At 40.1% G+C, this 24,195-nt stretch overlaps 1 protein-coding gene across 1 annotated transcript in view; it reads right to left on the bottom strand.

Annotated features, from left to right (window-relative positions):
• Positions 1-240: 240 nt before the first annotated feature.
• shakB (shaking B) overlaps positions 241-24,195 on the bottom strand; it is a 506,948-nt gene continuing 482,993 nt past the window's right edge. Inside the window, exon 4 of the mRNA XM_067144536.2 lies at positions 241-494. The gene's annotated coding sequence lies outside the window, so the exon portion shown is untranslated. The remainder of the gene's footprint in view (positions 495-24,195) is intronic.

Raw genomic sequence — 24,195 nt, 5'->3', positions numbered from 1 at the left:
GGGAGTACTAGTTCGCCACGCCCAGAATTCTGTTATAAAGTCACATATTTTACAAATTGATGCGAGTCCTGTTCAAATTTTGTTGTGGTATCTTAATTTGTATTGGAATTATTTAGGGAATGCCGGATTTGGTAACTAGTAGGACACTCTGTACTATGACCTTTATAGGTGTAGTAAAACCAGATTTCTGTGCTAACTAAATTCAAACATAAGGAAGGAATAAGGCTCAACAGATATGACTTCATTCTACAAAAGTTGTTTAATGGATAAAAGAACAGTACAATCATAATATTGATTTTATTACAATCATTATTATATAATGGATATACACATAAACAACATAATTAGAGCTTATTAAAATACACTTCTAAGCACATTATGAAATATTTATCTTGTCTTTAATGAGATACGTCACGTTTTTTGGAATTGACAAAGTTCTTTACTCTTGAACACCTCCCTTTACACACTAGGACGCAACGGTCGCCAGCCGGAACCTGCAACACAGAACAAAATAACAAAATATTACAATCTGATTATGAACTTTTATACCGTATTATGCCTGTTGTACACCACAAAATGTTTATTCAATTCAATAATTCACAAGACAAGTTGTCAAATTTTGTCAAAGATTGTTCAACATTGCTGAAGGTTTGACAAAATTTGGCAACGTTTGATAGCATTTTGTTTTAACATGTAGGAAAGGCAAACAGCAGTTGTGGTTCTTGGACAAGCAGTGGGATATATTCTACAAAAGGAAGAGAAACGCGCTCTATACCATAATGTACATGGGTACAATATTAATATGGCTATCTTGAACTTTATTTTTGCGATGTGTTTACTATCATAACATCATTTGCAGAGGTTACGTTATATTGCATTTACTCACATAAAATGAATAAAAAATACAGCAATGAAACCGAAATACATATCTTATTACAAGAAAACATATTAGGAATTCCATAATAATAATAACAATAATAATATGCGCAGATTATCATCTTTGCTGACAGTGTTCATTTATAGGTTACCGTGCGGTAATAAACAAAATTTGCCCGCCTCTCTGGTGTAGTGGTAGTGTGATTAGCTGTCACCCCCGGAGGCCCGGGTTCGATTCCAGGCTCTGCCACAAAATTTGAAATGTGGTACGAGGGCTGGAACGGGATCCACTAAGCCTCAGGAGCTCAAATGAGTAGAGGTGGGTTCGATTCCCACCTCAGCCATTCTGGAAGTGGTTTTTCATGGTTTCCCAATTCTCCACTAGGCAAATGCCAGGATGGTATCCAACTTAAGTCCATGGCCGCTTCCTTCCCTCTTCCTTGTCTGTCCCTTCTAATCTTCCCATTCCCCTCACAAGGCCCACAAAGCCCCTGCTGAGCATAGCAGGTGAGGACGCCTGGGCGAGGTACTGGTCATCCTCCCCAGTTGTATCCCCAGAGTCTGAAGCTCCAGGACACTGTCCTTGAGGCGGTAGAGGTGGGATCCCTTGCTGAGTCTGAGGGAAAAACCGACCCTGGAGGGTAAACAGATTACGAACGAATGAACGAACGAACTCTACGGGATGTGCCTCATACTTAACAATTAATACACATGGAACATCCCTCGGTGATGAAAAAGCCATTTTTGTTCTTTTGATTCCCGTTCCGGCAATCCCAGCGTGCTTCGCGGCATACTCTTAATACTCGAATTCCATTGGTCAGTTCTGTCAAAGATTTGGCAATTCTTTGATCGGTTAGAACATCTTCTAATTCACGTTCTTGACCTTTGTAGACTTCTCAAGACTTGTCAAGTATTGAAAGTGATTTGACAAGTAAACTTGTATAGTATTGACAATTATTCTTGTGAAGTCTTAAATTTGACAAACACTTAATCGTGTGCAACAGGTTTTAGTTTGGGGATTTTAGGTAGTGAGTATGTTCCGTAATATATATTTCCAGCTCCTTTTGTGGGCTGATCGGAGATTATCGAGCTCCAGTTCCTATCATCGTGAAATCAAATATGGCAGACGTAGCTGGATTAAAATGTCCATTCTTGACTCCATGTAGTGTCTACCACCGTAGGGTAACGGTAAGCACTATTAATTACCGCCCTCGGATGGCCGGGGTCGATTCCTCGTAATGGCAGGCATTTAAGATTGACAGGAGGACTGGTGTGTGATTTTGTGCAGCTCACCTCCATTGGGATGTGACTTGATTACAAATAATTCCAATTCCGTATTGACTTGAAATAGCTAACACACAAGGTTTCACCTTACGTGGTATTTTACTGATATCTACTCGACTCTGTTGAGGTTGGTGTGATTTTGTATAATAATAATAATAATAATAATAATAATAATAATAATAATAATAATAATAATAATAATAATAATAATAATAATAATAATAATAATAATAATAATAATTTATTTAATGTGTGCAAGAGATAGTTACAAGTTCAATTTATTTTAAGTATTAATATGTTGATAATAATACTATTACTTCTGTAATATATGTGGTTTAGTTATAAGATTAATATTTCTCAAGTAATAATGTTATTAGAAGAGTTATGTATATATAAAACAGAGTCCTGTAAACATGTAACGACATGATGAATGAATAAATACTACTACTACTACTAAAAAACTAAATTCGTCCAACACTGAAGCTATGTACATTTTAAACATTTCACTGCATTTGTTGATTGTATTTTATCACAAGTTTTTTATGTATGACTTTTTGTATATGTCTTTCATCTTTGTGTTATTTTAGTTGATGATGACAGACCATTTATAAAATGGCAAAAGTTTCTTGAAAAGGTGGACTTAATACAATTAAATTATTTTAGAATTTTATCTTAGATATCACCTACTTGATGTTGCACGATGTAAAAGATTGCTCGCGACACATTTGGTGTTTAGCTGAAACCTCATGGCGCGGAAGGGCTATGGCCTACCAAGCGACCGCTGCTCAGCCGGAAGGCCTGCAGATTAAAAGGTCTCCTGTCCATTTTCTCGGCTTTATTCTTATATATCTATCTCCTCGTCAGACAGCTCCCCAATTGTAATCACGTAGGCTGAGTGGACCTAACCAGCTGTCATATCTAGGTAGAAATCGAATCCAGGGCTTCTAGGTAAGAGGTAGACACGGCACCTCTACACCTTGGGACCGGCCTTTGGTGTTTAACTGACAAAATACATTTTGGCCATAGGTCTCGCCAATGGTTTCTCTTTTTACTTCCTTGTAGAAGAGTAAAATGGAACGTCGAATCTGACAGACGCAGGTAGCGGAAATGGCGTCATATAAAAATGTCTGCAACATGGTAGCTACTATTACTGTTATGCCAGATGTTTGGCCTCTCCGCACATTTTATATGTCCGCCAACTCTACTCTACTCTACTGAGGTGCTATTAACAGCAAGTTTAGGAACTTTTATCGAGAAAGCCATACGTAGGCCAAGAGAGTGCTCTACTCATGGGCGCCCGCAAGACTCGCCCCACCCCCCTGGAATTCTAAAGATGTTGATGTTCAATTGTTTAATATCATACCAGATTATTTCATAAACTGAAATTACTGACAGTCATCTAGCATATGTTATAACTGGAAGTTTCTGTAAACAATTTAATGTTGCTGACGTTATATTGGTTTTTATATTCAAGAAAATTGTTAATGTGCCCTCCCTGGAAAAGATCCTGCCGGCGCCCATGCTACTAAAGTAGGGCCCACGAGAGTTGAAGTCTGACGTTTAGCGCCACTGGCGAGAAAAAGTTGACTAACGCTGCTCGAAAATGGCTTGTTGCTATGGCAACGATAACAGAGTTGCAACGTTTTAGGACGCTATCACCACGTGGGTTGGCTTGCTCTCAGTCGCTTTTGTCATTCATATTCTGACTGATTTCTTTTCTCGATGAAGTATCGTCTTCCTATTGTGTTTATTATACCGTATATTATTTTTGAATTGTACAGGTACCGTTAACAATCGGAGTTAAATAATAAAAATCTATCAACGTGGGTAGTGTTGTTCTATTCTGTGATTAACATGTGAATTTGTTGAGGTTATTGTCAGAAACTGATGATTTTGTTAGTGATTATGAAATCTTTTATATATATCGATAATGTCGTGTTCTGTCTTAAATGCTGGAATTATTAACACGAGCTTAGGAACCGGTCAAGGTAAATGAATTGTATTAGGCCTAGGCGTACATGTTTTATTAAACACTCAGCCTGTCTGAAAGGGTGGTAGGCTGCAAATATAGGTAACTATGACAACGCAGCGTACTTCGTAGTTACAGCTTTCGCCGCTCACCTGTCAGACTTCAACTCTCGTGGGCCCTACTATAGTGGATATACTTTGACATGTGGATAACAGAGGTTTCTCCCATGTGAGGAAGTTTATTATGTACTACGTAATTTCATGAATGTGAAAAATGAAAACCTACAACCTGTTTTCCAGTCATTGACCGGGTCAGGGATGTAATGAATGAAACATATATAGGCTGTTATTACAATGGGGTCACCACTCCCAAGGTGATTTATTAATGAGTGATAAATGCTATGAAATGATAATGGAGAGTGTTGCTGGAATGAAAGATGACAGGGAAAACCGGAGTACCCGGAGAAAAACCTGTCCCGCCTCCGCTTTGTCCAGCACAAATCTCACATGGAGTCACTGGGATTTGAACCACGGTATCCAGCTTCATGAATGTATATGGGTAATATTGTAAGAGGTGACACCATGTTGCCGCTCCTTTCCTTATATGGAAGTAACCAATTAGCCTTGAGGATAACGTCATCTTAGTCTCGAACTTTCCTTCCGTGCCCTTTATAAAAGGGAGACATTTCGGCTGAGAAGGGTGTGGACCTTAGTGACGAGACTTGGCGATATGAGGCTGGATTAGAAAGGGCAACGCTTTCGTTCCTATGTTAGTATGAGTCTTTTGCTCCTGCTTCATTGGATCTTTTGATCCATATTTATTTTCTGCCTGAATAAGGAGTCTACTCGGTTCTCGCTAAGGTAATGGGCCTAGTGGCTCGGAAGATGGTGATTTATTGAGCTTCAACTCTTCTTCTATTGTAAAGGCCGACCTAGATCTTGAACTCTGGTACTACGATCAGGAGATCATTTAAAGTTGTATTGGGGCTTCACCCCTGCCTTATGTAAATAATTATGTGAAATTTGAGTGAAATATTTAAAGTGCTATTAGGATCCATTTCTAGGAGAGTTTTGGAATATTTCTCTATTGTTTTCTGTGAGATTATTCATTATGAGCCATGGGCTCTTCCAATTGTTTGTACATTTTATGTTAACTTGTGAAAATTTAGATTTTATAATTCCACCTTTACAATACTGTAATTGTCTTTATTAAAAAGACTACATTAAATTACACTCGTGAAACATGTTTCGTCCTCTTATAGGACATCTTCAGTCACCGATACAAATACATAACATTACAAATAAGGCGAGGACACATTAAAATAAGTAAATGCAATTTTCATTAAAATAAGTAAATGCATTTTTAATTTTAATGTGTCCTCTCCTTATTTGTAATGTTATGTATTTGTATTGGTGACTGAAGATGTCTTTCATTAAAATAAGTAAATGCAATTTTAATTTTAATGTGTCCTCGCCTTATTTGTAATGTTATGTATTTGTATTGGTGACTGAGGATGTCCTATAAGAGGACGAAACATGTTTCACGAGTGTAATTTAATGTAGTCTTTTTAATAAAGACAATTACAGTATTGTAAAGGTGGAATTATAAAATCTAAATTTTCACAAGTTGATACTTTGACAATACGGGCTCTAATATGAAATTTATAACGTGCATTTTATGTTAACTGGAAAAGAGAGAGAAAGAAAATACAAAATTTTTCGTAATTTAATGTGTTTTCTGTTTGCCCATTCAACCCATCCGCTTCCTATTCCTCTGTGATCCACGAAACTACCGTAACAATTATTATTATTATTATTATTATTATTATTATTATTATTATTATTATTATTATTATTATTATTATTATTATTATTACCGAGCTCGATAGCTGCAGTCGCTTAAGTGCGGCCAGTATCCAGTATTCGGTAGATAGTAGGTTCGAACCTCACTGTCGGCAGCCCTGAAAATGGTTTTCAGTGGACCGAGCTCGATAGCTGTAGTCGCTTAGAGTGCGCCCAGTATCCAGTAATCGGGAGATAGTGGGTTCGAGCCCCACTGTCGGCAGCCCTGAGAATTGTTTTCCGTGGTTTCCCATTTTCACACCAGGCAAATGCCGGGGCTGTACCTTAATTAAGGCCACGGCCGCTTCCTTCCAATTCCTAGGCCTTTCCTGTCCCATCGACGCCATAAGACATATCTGTGTCGGTGCGACGTAAAGCAAATAGAAAAAAAAAGAAAAAAAGGTTTTCAGTGGTTTTACATTTTCACACCAGGCAAATGCTGGGGCTGTACCTTAATTAAGGCCACGGCTGCTTCCTTCCCACTCCTAGCCCTTCCCTGTCCCATCGTCGCCATAAGACCTATCTGTGTCGGTGCGACGTAAAGCAACTAGCAAAAAAAAATTATTATTATTATTATTGATGTTTATCGAAATTTCCATCGGACTGCGCAGTATGCCAGTTAGAACTAATTTCAATTTACTTCATACTGCATGCGATAATTGGTTTTCTTGTAAATCTCGAACCATAACATCAATCTATATAAATAAAGTTGTAGGGAGTCCGCTGTCTGTAATTTCGTTTATTTTGTCAATTTTTCAGATATTTATCCGTTTTAGATCAACTCAAGATCGTATCAGAGGTTTTTAGCTTTCGTGCCTGTTCGTGCGTTTGTCTGTCTGTTTGTACGATTGTTCCATCATCACGGTGAAACGGCTCGATAGATCTCGACCAAACTTCATATTTAGAGTATACTCAATCAGGGGCAGGTTTAGATATGCATATAATTTAAAAATCACTGAATGGACAGGGGAGTTTATACGAAAACTACAAGATATTTTTCAATTTTCTCCTATACTACTGATTTTCTGTAAAATCTGAAGACCGTATATGAAATATCGCTTCATTTTAAGCAACTTTTGTTATGTAAATAATTTCGCTTACTCTTCAAATGACGGAGAAAACTACTATTTTCTGCAGGTTTCATACTCTTCATTGAGTGATCGACAACGAACCTACCGGTTACCATGGCAACGTCTCTGGCAGGTTGCCAGCAGGGAAGTAGCGTAATGTCATTTTCGTCATTACTGCTGTAAACTCGTGGTTGTTCGTTGGGTAGAAAGCAAGAGAGACGCCAAGCTGCAATTCTGCGGTGTATTTCTCTCTTTATAATGAAAACTCCCCATCTCCTTTGTGAATGGCATTAGGCAAGTGAGCCTGCCGTTATAGTAGAAATTTCCGAACTCGATTGTGAATGGCAGTAGGAAACGTGGCCTGCCATTGTGATCAAAACTTCCCAACGCTTACCGTACATCGGAAGCAACATACGCGGTCCTCCCCATAGTATTTATTGGATAACACTAAGACAAATGCAATTTAATATAATCTTTTTCACTGCGTGTACAGTGGTTTACGTAGAAATCCGTATACAGTGAAGAATACCGTAGAGTAGCAGGGGTACATTTGCTAGTATGTAATGAAATGTAACAAAATATGTTAATTGATAATCTCTTATATTTACAGCATTATACACTCACATACAGTGTTTTGTTGTTGTGAATTACTGGCGGATGGACTGTATAAAGATTGCCATGCATGAACATTAATTACAACATTTAATATACACTTAATGTTCAAAGTGTTTTAATCTACATGAATGTGGAGGTAAATTTGTGTCCGTCCACATGTCTTGACGCATGTCGTTCCATGTCTCTCAAACCAAACCGAAAGTGTCTCACTCCCAGGTAGGTTGCCATGCTGTTAGCAGCAAGTGCTGCCTGGCTGATGCTGCACTCTAGTGTGGACAAGTGCACTTTACATATGAATATCCACGGCCGACTTGATGCGTCGCTCTAGCTAGCTCCAGCGAGGGATCCAGTTGGCCGTGCGGTAAAGGGCGCGCAGCTGTGAACTTGCATTCGGGAGATAGCGAGTTCGAACCACACATTCGGCAGTCCTAAAGATGCTTTTCCGTGGTTTCCTACTTTCACACCAGAAAAATGTTGGGGCTGTACCTTAATTAAGCCCACGGCCGCTTCCTTCCTACTCCTAGCCCTTTCCTATCCCATCGTCGCTATCTCTCTGTCACTACGAAGTAAAACAGATTATTGAAAAAATAGATATGCGCTCCTTTTAAAATAATTATCACCACCTCCACCGGGCCACACTGAGGTATACTTTTAGTTTAAGTAGTTAATGCGATAAAAATGGATACCGTCTCTGTAGACAGAGGGAGAAAGCCTGAACATTCACGTAGGATCCTACTGTCAAGTTCGAAGTGAATGTCATTCAATTACAACGAACAGGCAAGGGAAACATAGTTACGAGCCAACTACCATATCTTTGTACAGGATATCTCGTATAAAAGTTGTAGGTATTTTGGTGGATGTCAGGGGAAGACTTAAAAAATATGCAATTTGGCTCTTTAAACAGCTGAAATGTGCTATATATGCTTGTGACAAGAGAACATCGGAATGATATTCACGATGAATATAAACTTGTATGTAGTTCAAGTCATGTATAGAAGATAGGAACATTGAAAGGAACACGCGGTGAAGAGGGAGAGATAAAGGTGATACAGTTCGTTGCTGCTGCTGCTGCTGCTGCTGCTGCTAATAATAATAATAATAATAATAATAATAATAATAATAATAATACATGATTAGTCCTCAGCCTGAAGACTGGTTGGATACTCAACAGCTCAGCCATCAGCTGTCATAGATGGCCTAGGCATCATTGAAGAGGCATATTAGGGAAATTAGGTGTGATGTAGTTTCCCGTTGCTTTCCTCAATAATAATAATAATAATAATAATAATAATAATAATAATAATAGCCTAAATTTTATACATTTTAAGTCCCTTCAACTTATGTACATTTTCAGAGTCACTGAGATTTCGTAGTTTGTCTTTAATGTGCCGAAAATCAGCGACATGGAGTTGTCCCATTAAACACCCTCAAACGCCACTGACCTTAGCCGGGATCAAACCGACTGAGCCACTGAGCATGTCACTAACATTTCACCCGTAAGTTCAATTGTCTTCCATTTTAACATTTTTTATTTTGGTTTGATTTGCTTTACATCTCACCGACACACATAGGTCTTATGGCGGCGATAGGATAGGAAAAAGTTAGGAGTGGGAAGGAAGCTGAAATGGTCTTAATTAAGGCTCAGTCGCAGCATTTGCCTGGTTTGAAAGTGGGAAAGTACGGAAAATGAGCGTCAGGGCTGCCGGCAGTGGGGGTTCGAACCCACTATCTCCCGAATGGAAGCTGACAGCTACGTGCTCCAAACCACACGGCCACTCGCGCGGTTCATTTTAGCAAACTAGACAACCTATCGCTGTGGAAAGTCAAGAAAGAAATATTACTGGAAACATTGAAACGAACGTTACAAACTCTTCATTTTACTCAAGAGGGCAAGTGTGACATGTAAATAACACTTTCGAGCCGAACTAATGATGCTTCCCTTTTTGTAAATCATCATTCTCCCTTTGTTGCAAGGTTAATTTTGACATTATTATTGTCTAATTTGAAGACAAATTTTCCGAGTAAAATATTCTTAGAGACTGGCATAATGTTTAGTAAACAAAATTCCTCCAGACACGTAATAAACTTGTGATAAGAAGTGTGTGCCGTTCCATTGACGGCGGATAATAAATACTGTTCTTCCTCCGTGCCATTATAAATGGTAAACTCACTTCTGTGAGTGTAAACTTGTTTACATTGCTACCAAAACAACAGTACAATGGAATTATTTGTAGCATCAGTCATGTTTTAATGTTCGTGATCTTTACTCAGAGCGTATTTTCACCACTTCTTTAGCAGAATTATATTTTTGGCCAGAGACAAAGCTAACGTTCGGTCTTTGCTGTTTCTTATTTTATATTGGATTATTATTGTTATAATGCAAATGTACAAAATGTTCAGCTGTTAACTCATGTACATAGATCACTATTAATGGCCATACTTCTATTTCCGTTACTTTGTAATTATGTATCATGTTCTGTTTACGCATTGGCTTATATTTTTCAGTTTGTATGTTACATTTTCACTATGACGTTACTCGTTGGCTGAATGGTCAGCGTACTGGCCTTCGGTTCATAGGGTCCCGGGTTCGATTCTCGGCCGGGTCGGGGATTTTAACCTTCATTGGTTAATTCCAATGGCCCGGGGGCTGGGTGTTTGTGCAGTCTCCAACATCCCTGCAACTCACACACCACACATAACACTATCCTCCACCACAATAACACGCAGTTACCTACACATGGCAGATGCCGCCCACCCTCATCGGAGGGTCTGCCTTACAAGGGCTGCACTCGGCTAGAAATAGCCACACGAAATTATACTATGACGTTTCCTCTTTCTTTTCATTTTATTTTATTTTGTTTGTTGAGCTTCGCTTACTTTCTGCATTACATGTTCTTAGTTATTTTTGATTGTATAATAGAATAGTCAATTTCCTGTATAAATGTACTTCAAATGTACCCGTGCTTCGCTACGGTATTCTACATTGTATACGGATATCAAAGTAAATTACTGTATACGCGGTGATTAACACTTTTTTAAAAATTGCATGTCTCTTAGCGTTATCCAAAATATAGCATGGGGAGGTCCCCATACGTTGTTTCCAATAAGAAGTGCAAGTTGCGGAGTCATGATGTTAACGGCAGGATCACTTGCCTACTGCCATTCACAATCGAGTTGGGAAGTTTTCTTTAAAATAGAAGGCCCCATTGTCTACTGCACGGTCACAGTCGATCTGGAGAGTTTTCGTTATAATAACAGGCCTTCTTTTCTACTTCCAGACAAAATCGGGTAGGGGATTTTTGAAGAAAATCGCGTGCTCCCTGGCCTTCTGTCAGTCAAATCGGGAAGACAATTATTCAATAAAATGGTAGGCGCTCTTTACTAATGTCAGTAACACAGGAATTGGAGGACAACATTCCTACTGCCAGTGAACTTCGATGTGGGAAATATTGATTACAATAGCAGATGCCCTTCTGCTGACAGTCGGTAACGATTTGTAAAGTATTATAATTCAGACACACCCCTTCTGGATCGCTACAAATCGACTTCAATGAACATATATATCGGCATACGAAAGTACACTAGGATCCAAACGTTAAGCATAAGTTACGAGTAGGCAGGGCAAGAGGAAATAGACAGCAAATCGCACGACATATGCTCCTACCGACCTTACGTGTTCGGTCTGTATAGGAAGGAGTGTTCCCTGCTTTGACTAGCGGCGTAAACCGCAAGGTAAACACAGCTAGTGGCTGCGCCCCATATTCCCTCAGTCGTGTTTGCCCTGTTATAGTGTGCGGAGTGTAGCCTTGTGGTGAACGTGACAACATAACGGCACAACGACGTCATTTGGACCCCGTTTTTTGCAGGATAGAATACACGGCCCCCTGGAAGGAGGCCAGACACAGACCGAAGTCGCCGTATCCTTGAATGTGCCACAAAGTGTCATTTCCAGGCTTTGGAGACGATTTCGAGACACAGGAGATGTTAGTCGCAGGCAGTACCAGGTCGACCAAGGGTAACCACTCCACAGCAGGCCTTAACCACCCGACGAAATCGGAGTGCACCTGCAAGCCAATAGTCGGCGGAGTTTGCAGCTGTCTAAGCGGTTGCCGTTTCCCGGCAAACTGTACCGGAGGCTCAGAACAGCAGGGCTGTTTGCCCGACGTCCAGCGATGTGCGACCCGCTCACTCCAGCACAGAGACAGACCCGTTTACCGTGGAGTTGTCAACATCGAAACTGGACCATGAATGAATGGAGGTATATGCACTTCACAGACGAATCCCGCTTCAGTTTGCAGAACGATTCCCATCGCACATTAATCTGGAGAGAACAGGGTAGCCGATACAACCACAGGAACATCGTGGAACGGGACCAGTATGGTGGTGGTGGCGTCATGGTGTGGGGCGGCATCATGTTGAATGGCCGTACGGACCTGCACATCTTCACGGGTGGTCCGAGGAACACTGTTAACGCTCGGAGATACAGGGATGAGGTATTGGGACCACATGTTCGACTCTCCAGAGGTGCGGTTTGTCCAGACTTCCTCTTAATGGACGATAATGCCCGATCGCACCGCGCTGCTCTGGTGGATGAATTTCTGGCTGGGGAAGACATTCATCGCATGGACTGGCCAGTGAGGTCTGCGAATAAATTCCTATAAAACGTAACTCAGATAATTGTAGAGTAGGTGAAGCATTATTTCATTCTGTAATTCTTAAGAGGAGTGTTCTGCAAGGCAGTATTATTGGGCTATATATTTTATTATACTGCATCATTACATCCCTTAAGTACCCAGTTACCGAGATAGAGACATTGACATCAGGGCCCGATCTGGGAGATCCCTCCAAAAATTCATTGTTAACAATTAAAAAAGATCATTATGTATCTTTATTTTCATGAATTATTGACCAGTAGGGAGCCTCCGTGGCTCAGGCGGCAGTGCGCCTCCTCTCACCGCTGGGTTTCGTGGTTCAAATACCGGCCACTCCTTGTAAGATTTGTACTGGACAAAGCGGAGGCGGAACAAGTTTCCTCCAGGAACTTCGGTTTACTCTGTCGTCTTTCAATCGATCAACACTTTCCAGTATCATTTCGTTTCATCTGTCAGTCATTAATCATTGCCCCAGAGGAGTGCAACAGGCTTCGGCAGCCGGCACAATTCCTATCCTCGCCGCTAGATGGGAGCTGCATTCATTCCATTCCTGACCCGGTCGAATGACTGGAAAAAGCCTGTGAATTTTCATTGATGAATCTTTTACACTATCCATTCTGTAGTCTGTGAGATATATGTACACACAACTGCACAAAATTGACCATTAATCCCTTATTCCTCATCCTATAAATGAAACAACAGCAAGCTGATTCAGTGTTCCAGTAAAGTGCTGCCATCTAGACGCAGATAATTCAACGATGGACTTAATTTATTTAGTCCTCTGGAAAAATTTTATACCTGTGAAGATCTTAAAACTCTTATCTTAATAATTTGATTTTATGAAATAACACCACTTGCATTCTGAGCGCTTCATACAACGTTTAATAATGTGAACTAGACAACTATTGTGTAACAAACATTTACTCAAGAATTTAGCAAGATAGGACTAGAAAATAATCTCTCGTTCAGATGAGATTTGGTTAAATCCACAGTATAAATTATATAAATCCACAGCCTGTTTCCAGTCCACCATCGTCTCAATTCTATATATAGAATGAGACGGCGGTGTTCCAGTCATTCGACTGGGTCAGGAATGAATGAATCCTCCATCTAGCGGCGAGGATAGGAACTGTGCCGGCTGCCGAAGCCTGTCCCACTTCTCTCGGGCAATGATCGATGAATGACAGGTGAAATGAAATGATATTGGGGAGTGTTGCTGGAATGAAAGATGACAGGGAAAACGGGCGTAGCCGGAGGAGACCCGTCCCGCCTCCGTAGTGTCCAGCAGAAATCTCACAAGTAGTGACCGGGATTTGAACCACGGAACCGAAAGGTGAGAGGCCGGCGTGCTGCCGTCTGAGCCACGGAGGCTTAGTTAAATCCACAGTATTAAGACATATTTAAAGAAGAATTCTGAGAATCATTGTCAAAATAATATGTTTACGCCGGAAGTATTGTTACTTATGCTGTACTCATTTCATAATTCAAAGCAATATCGTCATCATCATGACCAGACACTAAAGGCCGCACCTTGTTGCTGCAGCCATTCTCCTCTCAATCCTGCTGTTCTCTTCACTTCCTTGTAGTCTTTACATTCTATCAAGTGTCTCACGTGCTCGAAGTATGTCTTCGTTGTTTACTAGGAAGTCATTATATCCCATCATATGATCTACAACTTTTAACTTGATTCTTTCCATATCCTTTATCAGTCGCCGTGTCCGCCTCAGTAGCGTAACGGTTAGCCTTATTAACTGCCGTCCTCGGGGTCCTGGGTTCGATTCCCGGTACTGTCATGCAGCTCACCTCCATTTGGAGTGTTTGTGATAAGAGCTGCACCACCTCGGGATGAAGATGCGAGTGTACTTTACTTTATCAGTCTCCGTAGCTTATTGACTTCCTTAAGAACATCTTGATTCGTTTTTTTTTTTTGGTCCAACTTGTCCACATTATTTTGCTCCAAATCCACACTTCAGTTGCTTCCAATTAACCTCTTTCCTTTTTTCCAATAGTCCAGCTCTCACAACCATTAAGTATAACACTCCAGACAAAGGACTTTGCAAAAGATTTTCTTGTTTCTAATCTTATATGGGTATTTGTTAAAAGATTTCTTTTATTTTGAAAGTCCTGTTTATCAAGAGCTATTCTTCTTTTCATTTCCTTACCGCATCTATTGTCTTCCGCCTTTGCTGGCGGGACCTAGTGTTTACAGTGCACTATGTCTTCTGGTATAGGCTAGAGCAATTTTGTTACTTTCATAGCTCTGTCTCTGTCTTATCCTTGGCTTTGACAATATGAAAGTGACTGAGGTATGAGCGATGCTAGTAATGCCATTCCTTATGCAGCCAGTCCTCGCTATAAATGGTGTGAAAATGTTGCTCATAGAGTCGGTTGGTGTATGCATTTCAGTGGGCTTGGCAGACTGATAAGTAATAGCAACTCTGGCTCGGTGAGGAAAGCAACGAGAAACTACCTCACTCCTCATTTCCCTAGTATGCCTCTTCAGTGATGCCTAGGCCATCTATGACAGCTGATGGCAGAGCTGTTGAGGTTCCCACCAGCGGCATCGCTGACGGACTGAACATACATACACCTATTGTCTTGAGATATAATGCTTCTCAAGTAACATAAATTTTGCACTTATTCTAATTTGAGCAATATTATAACTTAATTTTTAAATTAATTCACTTGCTTAACATTGTAGGAGTAGGTTAAATCCGCAGTAGTCTGTGAATTCACTGCCAATAACACCGCAAGTATAACTATTTGAAAGTCTTTTTTTTTATAATTGGCTTAACATCGCACCGACACAGATAGGTCTTAAGGCGACGATGGGATAGGAAATGCCCAGGAGTGGCAAGGAATCGGCCGAGGCCTTAATTAAGGTACAGCCCCAGCATTTGCCTGGTGTGGAAGTGGGAAACCACGGAAAACCATTTTCAGAACTGCCGACAGTTCGGCTCGAACCCACTATCTCCCGGATGCAAGCTCACAGCTGCGCGCCCCTAACCGCACGGCCAACTCGCCCGGTTACTTGAAAGTACCAATAAATACTGCATAGGCACTCACCTTAGAGAGGCCTGTCTTCCGCACGCAGTAAACAAGCTAAGCACTGATGCTAAAACCACAGAGGTCCACTGCATAATTCTGTACGTCAGAGGTAAACTATCGTAAATGATATTTCACTAAATTTACAGAAGAGCTGAAAGAGGTGCTGAAGCGCATATTTTACTACCTTTAAGGCAGGTCGAGTCGTCAGTTCTGACCATGGTAAACTATCGTAAGAGCCAATGCAGTAAGGAGTGCGGCGTACAGCGTAAGGTTGAACTGTTGTATGATCACTTACCATTGTTTATCGCTAACACATAGCTTATCTTTATTCCTGATAAGGAAACCCTTCAACCTGTAAGTCTCCGATCTGATTGAGATTTGGTTCAACGACTTCAGTAAGAATGCTCTACTCAGCCATATCAAAATTAGATACCCAACCTTATATTTAGCTCCTGTTTGGGGTGTCAAAGTTTGCTCATTTAAGCACCGCGTAGACAGGAGTGAGTGGCGGGAAGCAGGTAGAGGCAGGGCGGTCGGCTGGTTCATGTGTCACGCTCTCCTCTTTCTCTCTCGCACACACATTATGACCCCACCTCTACCTGCTACCCGCCACTCACTCCTGTCTACGCGGTGCTTAAATGAGCAAGCCTTCCTACTGAATCGTTGTAGCAAATCTCAGTTAGATCAAAGACTTGCAGTTGGAAGGGTTTCCTTGTGAGAAACATATACGTACAAAAATCTACCCATAAGAATAAACGACCGAAACAAGTCAAATACGATAAATACCTCAAAATCGTCGTTTTTGCATTTCCATCGGTTTATCTCTGACGTCTACAATTTATAGCGTCAGAGTGCAATATGTTCAAGGACGGAATAATCCCATCAGACCTTTTCCTCACACTGAGAGTCGGGAATGTACAGCACGTTTCAAATTAACAGACGTCTGTACTATAAAAATCATTGCCCAGACCGCCCTGTACGAAGATCCGTCAAGAGTTATGAGAACTTCAATTTATCTCATAGTGTTCGCTACCGTAAAAAAGACTCGGGCTGCAACTTTACAAAGAATATGCATCAGCAAACTCTTGGATATGAGATCACACTGGACTGTGTTTCAACGAGTGGAAAGAGCCTATCAAGATTAATGGTAATGTTTTTGCGGTGCATTCGGTGCCAGATAGGTCTCCGGACAACAAACCTCTGTCGGCATTGCTACGAAAAGAAAGAAACTACTGGTCATATCCCGGGATTCTGAAGACTCCTAAGGAACTCAAGACACCATCAAAACAGATACTTCATAGCCGAAGAACTGAGAAAGAGGTGATTCAGTGTATATGAACAGGTACACGGATTGTCAATAAAGGGCATTTCGCAGAGAATCGACATGATAGCCTTTAAGGGAAAAAATTCTCACGGATTCGTTTTATATTCGACTGTTAGGTTTGAGCATCATAGCGGCCAGTCAGAGGAGGTCAATCTAGAAAAGAAGGAAAAATATGAAATTACCAACCCTTACTATAAAAATACTACCTTCAGGTAATTGAAGAAATAGGGTAGCAGCTCGTGGCACCATACTTCATCAGTATGACACCACGCAGAAGCACTTCCAATTTCCAATGAAGTTGATCAGCGAAATCGTGACTCTCATTTTCCGAGATTTCATTAAGATACTGGGACACCACCTGTACAGTGCGGAATGACTGAGTTAGACATAAAACCATTTCTTCATTTTCAGCTTTTACGTGCATTTCAGAGGTTTCGTTAATCAATGCAACTCTATAGTTACTGTACCGGGTGGTACACCTCCACGTCGCTTATTCAAACTTTGCGCCACTTGAAACTCCTCTACTGGAGGAAGCCTGAACTTTAACTACCATGTTAATTCTCAAGTTTCTCAGAAGATGTCCCTACTTGTAAATTTTGAAGTGTTCTGAACTATGTCAATTTCGATTCATTGTTGTTTTCTCTGTAGCAAGAAGTGTGAACATTCTCTTCTAGATGACACTACTTACGAACTACTATTGTGCACCCTAGTGCGAAGTGAGGGAACCCTTTTTGAAGAAATTTAGTATTTATAAGTTTGTTCCTTATTAAATTTCTTTCTGCTTGTGTTTAAGTTGGCAACGTTAACCCTTTCTTTCTGCCAGTTTTGAAATTGGCCAATCATAAATTTCTGTAATTAATTTTCCACCAATCCTGGTTTTCTTCTTCACTTCTGACATGTAATCTTTTGGTCGTCCAATAAAAGGCTTGTGGGCGGGTGTTCTCATTCCTGAAAGGTCTCGAATGTTCCGCGAGGGTATATAAACTGCTGATTTTCGGGTCTCTGCACCACTTCAGTAACACCTATAATTGTGTAAATTATGTAGCAGGGGGCGGGAAGCGCCTCTTTCTTCGGGCAGCAGTTCATCCATAAGGTAATGGCCTTTTAATAACTTCTTTTCTTGCCAGTTCAGCAGTTTAACCCTCGGGGCGGGTTCGAAACCTTCTACCATGTAACTTTCCTCTAAAATGTAAAAGACTCTTGATTTAAATTCTGCCTATGTAACTACATATGGGGATAGAGAGTGCTTAACCCTCTCGAGCTCCCACTCATATTGCTTTGAGGTGAACTTATTTTCACTACCATTTCTTCCCTTCTAATGTAATGTAAATCGTTTTCTTATATAAGTCACCTCTTTAGTATGGGATTAGCCCTTGCATTAGCGGCCTAGTGCCAAGTAGGTTTTAAAAAGGCGTATTTGGAGTGCGGTTTCGCCTCCTCTCAAGTTGGTATTTTGGAGGCCATGTAATTGTCCTGTTTCTTTACTTAATAGGCCTCAGTAGGTTGGGTATTTTTACCCCTGTTTTCATGTGTTTGGAGGTCAGCTTGAAAGTTGAGTTTACCGGGCGAGTTGGCCGTGCGCGTAGAGGCGTGCGGCTGTGAGCTTGCATCCGGGAGATAGTAGGTTCGAATCCCACTATCGGCAGCCCTGAAGATGGTTTTCCGTGGTTTCCCATTTTCACACCAGGCAAATGCTGGGGCTGTACCTTAATTAAGGCCACGGCCGCTTCCTTCCAACTCCTAGGCCTTTCCCATCCCATCGTCGCCATAAGACCTAACTGTGTCGGAGCGACGTAAAGCCCCTAGCAAAAAAAAAAAAAAAAAAAAAAAAGTTGAGTTTGGTGTGGCCGTTGAGAGGCTGGAACTTTGAGAGCGGGTTGCTCTTTCAAAAAAGGTTTCTGTGTGCCTCGAGGAGGCTTTACTGTGTAATTGGGAGTAAGTGCCCCCGGGCATGATAGGGGTTTTCTCCCCCTTTTGTTGAATCTTGTATATTCGAGTAAAGTTGGGCTAATTGCTCAAGAACTGTGTGTCTGGGTCTCAGAGCCCAAATCCTGTAACTACCGTAATTGTACATTCTTGATTGGTTGCTAGGCTACTGTGTACCTGTTATATTTGTTATTTATTGATCTTGAAAAGAAAATATAACCTTGTAAAATTTTAAATTAACTTTAATTTCGTAGATTGAGACCTATTCATCCCAGCACCTTCTCTCACCTCTAACTACCACGGATAACTCCGTAACAGTTACAATTGATACGTATTACCTTCTTTGAATGACAGCCTGTAAATACGGAAGGATGGTTCCTTTAATAAACAGAAATATAAATATATATATATATCATTTACGATGGAATTAGCCGTCTCCTCTGTAGCATTCATCAACTCCGCACATTTAAATAAAGATTACAACACAAATTGAACCAAATACAAAATTCATTCTATGGAAATGAGTAAGTATGTGACTACAGCACATCCACAGAAATACCTAGTCTATAACTAAATCTATAACTACTTTGGGATACGAATCCATCCTTGGACAGTTTGGTTTCGTGATGCGTACTTCGACCGTCATAGCTATGGCGAGACGTGCTATTACTAGGTACATTCGGAAGTTTGCCTTCTGTGCAGTATCTGTTTAAGAGCTTGATGCGCATTTCCTGCCCTAAGATGTAGGTTATTCGCAGCTGTAATCGTTTGATGAGTTTATTACATTATTTATGTAACTGAACTGCAATTGGCGCTGACAATTCCGTCTGTTGTATCCTCGGGAATGAACTGAAACAAATCGCTGTAGTAATCCTATACAGGTACAGGCACCGATTTTTAGATTGTCTGTAATTAATGGATTAAAAAAACTAAATTATAAGGAGCTGGTGGACCAATTTGTACTGTATATGATACTGTTTTATAGAATGATTTTAAAAAACGGACCGAATTATACAAAATCATTCATATAAAACAAATAGTGTTATTGGTTGTAAGACCAAGTAACCACGTTTACGGTTTCCAGAGACGCCGAGAAGCTGGAATTTTCTACTGCAGGAGGTCATTTACATGCCGGTAAATCACCTCGCTCAAAGCTGGTGTATTTGAGGACGAACAAACACCATCAGATTGAGCCAGGTTCGAACCCATCAGCGTGGGCTCAGAAGGCCAGTGCCTGTACAGTCTGAATCACTCAAAACAAACAGCTATTCCAGAATATAACGAATCTTTTCTCTATAAGATACGTGTACTAAAGAAATGAGCAAAAATATGATTACAAAATGATCTAGGCCTACAATATAAGTCTCTTCTGAAATAATTATTTACTCAAGATATTTTGAAAATAGGATTGGAAAGTAGTTTAAATACTACTCAAGAACTGGGGAAACAACAGGAGGAAAATGGAAATATTCTACAGCAAAGTTCTACTCCAGAACTGAGGAATATATGATAGAAGAGTAAAGCATGTGTACTCTCTACTCAAGAACTATGTCAAATACGGTAAGAAAATGAACTATATCTCTGGCATATAACAAGCATATGGGCCTACTCATGTTACAAGGAAAATACGTTATGTACAAGAAAATGCAACTATAGAAGATACAATTTTCAAAATAAACAACAGCCTATATGTCGGCTACACCAAACATCTACTCAACAGCAGAGGAAGGTATCACTCCTCACAAATATATTACCTGCCCTTTCTGTCCCTTCACCTCCTGGCATACGGCCGGTAAAGCTCGATGTAAAGTGGACACACCATTCCCGTATAAAGGATGTATTTACCACTTCTTCCAATGGATTATCGTTCTCTGGAAATTTGAAATAATTTTCTTATATTTCTTATTTTCTCCATACTTTAATTCACACAAACATTTATTTTCATCAAACACTGTTATACTTTTCAGCGTGCAGTCTGCAATCCTCTATAAATTAATCTACCCCCTCCCACTCTTCTCCGCGTAATCTTCATTTACAACAATTACTGCAGCATGTTCTTGTGAATATTTAATGTTTACGACCGCAGTATACTTGAAATTGACTTCAAGGTTATTAGGTCGTTTTGAGTACATATTTCAATGGAATGGTAAGTACAGAACAAAAATGTCCAACCGGACAACAAGTAGGATACGAACTCAGAAACTTCTGATTCTGCGTAACTCAGATCCTTTCCAACAGAACAAATATGACCTCAACTACTGGTTGGCCATTTTTGTTCTTTACTTCATACTCTTCGTCATACCGGGTGAGTTGGCCGTACGGTCAGCGTCGCGCAGCTCTAAGCTTGCATTCAGGAGATAGTGGGTTCAAATTCCACTATCGGTAGCCCTTAAGATGGTTTTCCGTGGTTTCCAAATTTTACACCAGGCAAATACTGGGGCTGTACCTTAATTAAGACGACGGCCTCTATCTGCCCAATCCTAGCTCTTTCCTATCTTTCCGTCGCCGAAAACCTTCGGTTCGTTAGGTGATGTTAAACAAGTAGAAAAATAAAAAGACACTGAAATGTTATTTCATTACGTTGAATGAATGAATGAATGGCGTATGGCTTTTAGTGTCGGGAGTGTCTGAGGACATGTTCGAGGACGGCTCGCCAGATGCAGGTCTTTTGATTTGACTCTCGTAGGCGACCTACGCGTCGTGATGAGGATGAAATGATGATGAAGACGACACATACACCCAGCCCCCGTGCCAGCGAAATTAACCAATTAAGGTTAAAATTCCCGACCCTGCCGGGAATCGAATCCGGGTCCCCTGTGACCAAAGGCCAGGACACTAACCATTTAGCCATGGAGCCGGACTTCATTACGTTGGTAAGTATGTGTTAAAATATTTACCATCAAGTGCCACACATTTGTTCATACATTTCTGAAGATTATTGAATACGATGAATAAGGTTAAGGAAAAGTCATATTTCATTTCTGAGGCCATTTTACCCGAAACCTGAAAAATGACTGTGAAGGATGGGTTCCTGACCACATTTAAAGCAATTAAATTATATGTTGCATATAAATGCATATTTCGGCCATTTTATTGTTTTGGTCATATTTTGATCATTTTAGAGATATTTGGTTATATTTTAAGCATTTTGTGTTTACATTGAGGCGTCGTTTATAACAAGGTACATGTTATGTGCGTCAATATTCAAACACAGGATTTCAATATACTGTAGTAGTTGCATTTTTTTCTTTCTTTTACCGAAAGAGATAGGTAGCAGGTTTAGAAGACATGATTCCGAGAAAAAGATGCTGTACGAAAGTACGCCGACAGATACCAAAAAGCATGCTAATACTTCAATTTTGTTATTTTTTGGAAAACAGAATGAGAACTGCACTTCAGGGCTATGATACTGAATGAATGTATAAAGTGTCAATTTACCTACAGTAGCTCTGTCAGTTTGCATGATTAAACGTATCTGCCGTATTATCGTTTATTAATTTCAGACGTACAATGTTAGCAGTATCCTAATACTTGCTACCTATACCTAAAATGCTGATGTCATATTATTTTAGGTCATATTTAGCTAGTTATTAGGACATATTTGCTTGCATATTTTGTACATCTTTAGGTCATAAACTTCCGAATCCTAATGATAAATAAAGGTTGTGTAAGACAACAAGAAATGACATCTTCATGCATAAATCGGGAATATTATTTTGTAGGCGAATCATCTGACTTGAAGACTGATTCTTTGAACATGCCCCACATGTAGACAAGATTGAAAGGTGGGTAAGACCATGCTTCAAATACCCGCTAACTTCGATGATCCAATAGCCGTGACGACTATAGGTTAGAGACTTCTAGGTTTTGAGAACACTTTATCTGGACAGAGAAACTGTCTATTATTATTATTATTATTATTATTATTATTATTATTATTATTATTATTATTATTATTATTATTTTGATTGAGGCCACAGCACCTACCTTCCCACTCCTACGCCTTTCATATCTCATCGCCGCCATAAGACCTATCTGTGTCGGTGCGACGGAAAACAAATTGTAAAAAGTATTACTATTATTATTATTATTATTATTATTATTATTATTATTATTATTATTATTATTATTATTATTCTTTCCTCGTTATGTCCAATTAAAGAGCAAGTTTGAACTTATTAGCTTGGTCTATCGGCTTCCGCTTCTCCTTTTTCTTCTCCTCCCAAACCCTCTTAATGAATTCGCTGTGGTGTGTTTTCCTTTCTCCTGTCCACTGCTTACCAGTGGCCTGCTTAACTCTTTCCACGAATGTGTGATTTGCCTAGGATTATTATTATTCATTTCATTCGTTACGTTCATGCATGGACCAAACACAAACTTACTCTCCTTTCTTTGCAATCCATCCATATGTTCATATGTCTTGGACTTCTCCTATGTCACTCTTCAAACGAGATGTTGCGTGACTTGACGAGTTTCTCCGGCGCATCACTCATTCCCACAATTTTCTTCCTAAAGATTGTCTGCAGTTAGGGGCGCACAGCTGTGAGCTTGCATTCGGGAGACAGTGTGTTCGAACCCCACTGTCGGCAGCCCTGAAGATGGTTTTCTATGGTTTCCCATTTTCACACCAGGAAATTGCTGGGACTGTGCCTCAATTAAGGCCATGGCCGCTTCCTTCCATCTCCTCTCCTTTACTATCCCATCGTCGCCTTAAGACCTGTCTGTGTCGGTGCGACGTAAAGCAGCTAGTAAATAAATGTTCTTTCCTGTGCATCTTCCTCCTGGATCCCCATTTCTCCCAAGTCCATGTGAACCTCCTTATGACATAAAGGTTGTGCCTTCTCTTTTTCTTGTAGACTAAGTAGCTTGTGTGCCAATCTCTTTGGATCCATCCTCTTAATGTGCCCATAAAATGATAATCTTCCTTTCGTCATAGTAGTTGTTGTCTTCTCAACATTTTTTAAAGTTCATGATTCGGTCTTAATCGGAACATAGGTTGTGAATCTAGTGACTTCTTTGGATCTAAGATTTTCCCTTTTTCTCAATGACTGGGTCGGTTACTCTCGTCATGCTTCTACCGCATACAGACACTGTACTCTGACCACCGCACAATAATGTTTTAATTTTGCTTGGATGCATATGGACTTGGATTTCCATGACATAGCCTGAAAATTTCCATCTTTCCCACCCGTCTATTTATAACTTCTTTCTCTTTTCCTTTCGGAGTGAAAATTTCTCCCAGGTACAGAAATTTCTTAACACGGTGGATTTCCGCAAATTTGATTTCGATTCTGCCTGTGAGATTTGTTATATCTGAGTCCATAAATGCATTTTCAAAAGTTATTCTTGAATTAGTTTTGGGGGCCAAATTTTGTAATTCCTCTCCTTGTTTTGCGGCTGAGTGTAGGTTGTCAGTTAGGAGTACTACATCATCCGCGAAGGTTAGGCTGTCAACTATGATCGCACCTTATCCACATCCTATCTTTATCCCGTTCTGTTGTTTCTTTTCGGTCATTCTTGATCTCCAAATAATTATTATTATTATTATCATTCAGTAATATCTGCTACGGTTGTGCCAGTAGTTTTGTAC

This window comes from Anabrus simplex, chromosome 3 (assembly GCF_040414725.1).
Source record: "Anabrus simplex isolate iqAnaSimp1 chromosome 3, ASM4041472v1, whole genome shotgun sequence".
Lineage (NCBI taxonomy): Eukaryota > Metazoa > Arthropoda > Insecta > Orthoptera > Tettigoniidae > Anabrus > Anabrus simplex.
Note: the sequence above shows the minus strand (reverse complement) of the source record. Positions and strands in the feature narration are given on the sequence as shown.